A 6,756-nucleotide genomic window follows, 5' to 3' on the forward strand; every position below is an offset into this window, starting at 1 on the left:
AAAATTCAAGTTTAAATTTATAAAAAATAGCTACCGGATTTAGGATCACAATTTTATTATTTTAATTTAGGAACCAGAAATGGGAGCCAGAAATAGCTTGTAAAAAAAAAAATTATTTTGTGGGTTAAATAATTATTAAATAATAATCAATAATAATAATAATTAAAACAATCGTTTCTTTCCTTTTTATTTTTTTTTTATTAAATTATTTATTTTTAAATTTTATCGTCGGACTTATTTATTTTATTTTATGTCTCGACAATAGGGTATTCTCTCGTCGCTATGCGCTGGTTTTTTTGTCAGGGCAATAACGAACAAAGAGGAGACGAAAGAACTTGCACTTGGCAAGTCTGTGTAAGTCGCGACTGTGTATATGTGAATATCGTTGGAATCTATGTATGACAATGGATATGTCGTAATGTATGTATATGGCTATGTATATTTGTGTGTATGTGAAATTTTTGGTGATTATATGTATGTGTATATTTAATTGAATTTAATTAAATTTGTATATTGTATTGTATTGTTGTATTTGTATTGGGTTGTATATTTTATTGAGGCACAAAAAAAACAGCAGTTTAGCAGCGGACGATAACAGTGAATTTTGGACAGTGTATATATATATATATGTACATGCGCTTGGATATCAGCGGAGCACCGTGAGACGAAATAGGGGGCCGGTATTGGCAAAGTGCTTGTTTATGCACTTAAAAAAAAGTAATCACGGTGGCTGGGCGCATGTACTTATATATTTTCACTTTTCACTTGATACGGATGGACGGAAAGAATAAACGCCGTTGGAAAAACGAAAATGGCGACCACGGACGGAATAGGATTTAAAGCCGTACTTATCTTGAATTTTCCGATTAAATTTGTATATTGTATTGTATTGTTGTATTTGTATTGGGTTGTATATTTTATTGAGGCACAAAAAAAAACAGAAGTTTAGCAGCGGACGATAACAGTGAATTTTGGACAGTGTATATATATATATATGTACATGCGCTTGGATATCAGCGGAGCACCGTGAGACGAAATAGGGGGCCGGTATTGGCAAGTGCTTGTTTATGCACTTAAAAAAAAGTAATCACGGTGGCTGGGCGCATGTACTTATATATTTTCACTTTTCACTTGATACGGATGGACGGAAAGAATAAACGCCGTTGGAAAAACGAAAATGGCGACCACGGACGGAATAGGATTTAAAGCCGTACTTATCTTGAATTTTCCGCTTAAATTTGTATATTGTATTGTATTGTTGTATTTGTATTGGGTTGTATATTTTATTGAGGCACAAAAAAAACAGCAGTTTAGCAGCGGACGATAACAGTGAATTTTGGACAGTGTATATATATATATATATGTACATGCGCTTGGATATCAGCGGAGCACCGTGAGACGAAATAGGGGGCCGGTATTGGCAAAGTGCTTGTTTATGCACTTAAAAAAAAGTAATCACGGTGGCTGGGCGCATGTACTTATATATTTTCACTTTTCACTTGATACGGATGGACGGAAAGAATAAACGCCGTTGGAAAAACGAAAATGGCGACCACGGACGGAATAGGATTTAAAGCCGTACTTATCTTGAATTTTCCGCAAGGAGCGCTGGCAGGATCAGAGCTCATCCGGCTCGAAGGACCATGAAATGGAGTGGGCGGAAAATTGCCGTGGTTGTAGTTGCTGCGGCTGCTGCTGAGTCTCCCTGAAATGAAACACTCGGGATCGACTTCACGAAAATTCCGTACTTTATTCGCGCACTTGTAAATTAAGACTACCTTAACACTAACAGTAGAAATACCGCGGGACCGCGGAGTGGTGAATACCTTGCGGGAAGGGAGGAGAGCGAGAGAAGAGAAGGAGAGCGCGAGCAGCGGTGCTTGCGAGGAGCTTCGAGTACAAGCATTGGCCGCTTACACTGCCGCTCAACTGTTTGCGCCCTTCTGGCGTGAACAAATGGTTTGTCATAATTGGGGTGAATGAGACAAGAAGAGCATAACTTGTCTTTGATATTGTCAAAAGCTTCTTGAACATGATCGTTCCAACTGAAGGATTTGCCACGCAACAGTTTTGTGAGATTGAAAATGACTGTGGAGTAATTAGATATGAATCGTTGGTACCAACCAGTCATACCAAGAAATCGTCTTAGTTGTTTTTGGGTCTTTGGATTTTGTTCGGATTTACTTGTAGTGTGCCTACGCCCACTAGGTAACCGAGATAGTCTACTGTTTTCAGGCAGAACTTACTTTTCTGGACATTAATTGTCAATCCAGCTTTACGCAATTGGGTGGCTACTTCGGACAAATGCAAAAGATGGTCTTCGAAATTGTTTGACAAAACCAGCAAATCGTCGAGGTAGACTAATACATGCGATTTTGATTGATAGGGTATAACGGGGTCCATCAAACGGCACATGGTTTGTGGAGCGTTTGACAATCCAAAAGGCATTCTCTTGAACTGATAAAGGGGCCTATTTGGAACGGTGAAAGCAGTCTTGGCACGGGATTCTTGATCTAAACAGATCTGCCAAAAAGCATCTTTGAGGTCAATTTTGGAAATGCAATGTACCGGTGGAAGACGACTGCTAGTCCGTCCATAATTGGGATTGGGTATGCGTCCTTTACTGTGACTGCATTTAATTTTCTTTCATCGAGACAAAATCGCACCTTGCCTGGTAACTGGAGATGACCACGGCGATGAAGGTGCCTCTTCAATGACATCCATCTTAATCATGCAATCGATTTCTATACACAAAAGTTTTTCTTTAGCAGGCAAAAGTGGATAAAATCGTTGTTTGATTGGTTTCGCATTGGATATATCGATATTGTGCTCTATCAGGTTAGTCAATCCTAAACCCTCGTTCTCGAACGATGGGAAAAAGTCTATTACTTTCTGCAATTTTGATTTTTGTGATTCAGACAATCGTACGTAGAGTCTTCTTCGGGTTCAAAGTTGATTTCGTTGATCGAAACTGTTTGCTTAATAGAAATTCCAAACGTATACCAGAAATCCATTCCGCATATTACGCTTTGCTTTATGGAAGGAACTATTAAGAATTACAAGTTATTATCAACTGAGTTGTAAGTCAAGGGAATTTGTATAGCGCCTGCAACATTTTGCGTTTGGCCATCAGCAGTTCGCACAACCGATTTAAATTTATTAAATGGCTTGGTTGATATTATTTGTTGTGCTAGCTCACCACCTATAACACTTTTGTTGGCGCCACTGTCTAGGAGAGCTAAATGTGATTGACCAAATATGTCAATGTGTGTAAAAGGTCGAATATCGTTCTTATTGTGAACGATTGATGAAATCGTAAAACGGTTGAATGATCGTTTACGAATCCAAAATTTGCGAATTCGCCGTGATGATCGATGTTTTCGATGATGAAGTGAATTTCCCCTAAATATTTGCAATTTACGATTTGCATACTCCAGCAATTGCAAATTAAATGTAATTAAGTTTACATTACTACCTTTGTTTGCTTGACTACATTAGAACTATGTATGATTAATTGATATTTAATCTTTAAACTTCTTTAAATCAAAAGATCTAGATATACGATTAATTAAGGCAAGCTATTTTAAGCACACTATTTAGGATTATCTGACTTTATATATGCATGTGTGTTTTTATTATTTTTGTTCCGTACTCACGCACTTTACATCGATTTCAGCAGGCCTGATGACTGTTGATGATTTGCTGTATGTATTAATATAAATTGGGAAAATCACATATACTTGTCAGATCTCCCACAAGTTAAGCTAAATTAGAATCGTAGAGGTTTATAAGTAAATATTTTTAGGTAAAATTAACACAAATATGAAAAACTATTCTAAAGATACTCAAGACTGGACACGATCATTCGTGTTGCGGCTGCTTCAGGTTCGCGGCATGCGCAGCGCAAAGCCAGCAGCCTGGGGCTCGTGTTGTGCACAAATATTCGGAATTCGCACGGATGAAGAAGACACCAAGCTGACGAGTGCATAAAATGGATTCACGGCGATCTGCTTCCTGCTTGCGGCGATGAAGAGTAGAAAAAAGAACGCCAACTCTGCGGGGGGGTTGACCTGCGATCTGTCGGCAGCAGAAGAGGACAAGCCCAGCTTTCCGCTGCACGCGGTGGGTGCTCCTGATGCAAGCAGCAGTGAATCTTTCTGCGATCGATGAAGCAGTAAATTTCACGCGTGGTCAAAAGTTTGGCGGAAAACAATACAAACCGCCTTGGGGACGCAGCCACCAAGACTTCTACCTCCAAATGTGGGACCGGCAGCGGCGCAGTTAAAGTTAGATCACGATTTAAACCCTCACTCACTTGGCAGTATTTGCCTTGAAAAACTCTTATCCAAACCACACGATGCTTGTGGATTTTTAATCACGGATTTTGCATAAAGTTAAACTGCACTCGATCATGCCTTCACGAAAAGAGAACGGAAGTATGCAAATCAAGTGTGACCGTAGCTTGCTACAATCCTACTCGGGAACTTTGTGGTATTTTTATAGGGCAATATTCAATTTAGCCACGATTTGAATTTGGCTATAATGGTTCGTTGCCAAATAAGTGCGATAGCACATATAAGGTTGCCATTTTGGCTCGACTCCCACAACCACAGATTTGATTTTTAGTCCCTGTGACTAACAATATAAACTGAAAAGGAGTCAAAAGCAATTACCAAATGTCCTTGGCATGAAATCTACCAAGTTCTTTGCCGTTCATGTCCTCTAAGAGATATATTGACTGACCAATCCTTTCTTTGACTCGGGCCTTAACACCGACAGGAGCGAGTTTCGCGTTAAAATTATTCGCTGCATTATTTAGCACGAAATTTCTTTTAACAACTTCTTGACCAACCTCAAAAGATCTGGGACGTGCTCGGAGATTGTAAGATTTTTAGTTTGTCTGATAAGCCTTATTCAAATGTTTGGCAATGTTGGAGCGAATTCTTTGAAATTCGTCAGTCCTTGATAATTTTACGTCACCTTCTGTGAGTAAATTAAGTTTGCGCAACAGTTTGTAGTCATTACCGTGGGATATCATGTGTTTACCGAAAACAACCTGATAAGGCGATATACCGATAGATTGGTGAATCGAGTTACGAAGAGAACAGTTGATGCTACTGAGGAACACGTCCTATTCGCGTTGGTCAGAGCGAATGTAAGCTCTTAAAGCAGCGTTTATAGAACGGTTAACTCTCTCAGCTCCGTTGGATTGTGGAGCATATGCACCAGTAAACATATGACGAATGGCATATTTCGAAAGAAAGTCAGAGAGATCTCGGCTTTTAAATTGAGTTCCGTTGTCACTCACGACTGTTTCGGGTACACCAAAGCATGAAAATATTTCATCCCGCAATACTGATGATCACTTTAGTGTTGAACTTTTTTACAGCTTTTAAAAAGGTAAATTTGGAAAAGTGATTCAGAATAATCAATATACCAATGTTGCCGGATTTCGATCTGGGAAATGGACCGACAAAATCAAGATAAAGTCTTTGAAAAACTGTATCGCTTTGCACTTGTGCTCCCATTGGTGGTTTTAAATAACGATTGGGATATTTAGTGGTCTGACACGTCTCGCAATTTCGAATGTAATCACGAACGTTGATAACCATGTTTGGCCAGTAAAAACGCCGTCTAATACGCTCTAAGCATTTAGCCATTCCACAATGTGCAGATATTGGTTGATCATGAGCCGAACTCATTACGCTATGACGCAACGACTCAGGTACAAGCAATTTCCAGCAATCGTCTGGTGAAACGTCAGTACAATTGGGTAAAGTTGCCCGATGATAAATATAATCATCACTGACTTGAAAATCAGGTAATTTTTGAGACACTAATTTATCTCTGAGAGCAGAGTACTCTTCCGATTGAAATGCACTGGAAGATAAATCAATTTCGGGATGGACTTCAAGGTCTATTGCAGCAATATCGTCAAAATCCTCGAACGATCGAGACAAAGTGTCAGCAACCACATTTTCTGTTCCCTTGCGATGCTCGATTTCGAAGGAATAACCCTGAAGTTTGATAGCCCATCTTGCCAATCTCCCGCTTAAATCTGATTGGTTCATTAGCCATCGAAATCTTGAGTGGTCGGTGACTACTTTGAAACTATGACCGTCGATGTACATTCTTAACTTCTTAATTGCCAGAACTACAGCCATGCATTCGAGTTCTGTAACTGTATAGTTACGTTGGGCTTTATTCAGCTTCTTAGACATGAATGCTATCGGACGTTCACAACCGGAATCATCACATTGAGCTAGAACTGCACCCACTCAGGATAAATGGTTTGTCATAATTGGGGGGAATGAGACAAGGAGAAGAGCATAACTTGTCTTTGATATTGTCAAAAGCTTCTTAAGCATGATCGTTCCAACTGAAGGATTTGCCACGCAACAGTTCTGTCAGATTGAAAATGACTGTGGAGTAATTAGATATGAATCGCTGGTACCAACCAGTCATACCAAGAAATCGTCTTAGTTGTTTTTGGGTCTTTGGATTTTGTTCGGATTTACTTGTAGTGTGACTACGCCCACTAGGTACCCGAGATAGTCTACTGTTTTCAGGCAGAACTGACTTTTCTGGACATTAATTGTCAATCCAGCTTTACGCAATTGCAAAAGATGGTCTTCGAAATTATTTGACAAAACCAGCAAATCGTCGAGGTAGACTAATATATGCGATTTTGATTGATAGGGTATAACGAGGTCCATCAAACGGCACATGGTTTGTGGAGCGTTTGACAATCCAAAA

Source organism: Drosophila mauritiana, unplaced genomic scaffold (genome assembly GCF_004382145.1).
Source record: "Drosophila mauritiana strain mau12 unplaced genomic scaffold, ASM438214v1 Y_21, whole genome shotgun sequence".
In the NCBI taxonomy this organism is placed as follows: Eukaryota; Metazoa; Arthropoda; class Insecta; order Diptera; family Drosophilidae; genus Drosophila; species Drosophila mauritiana.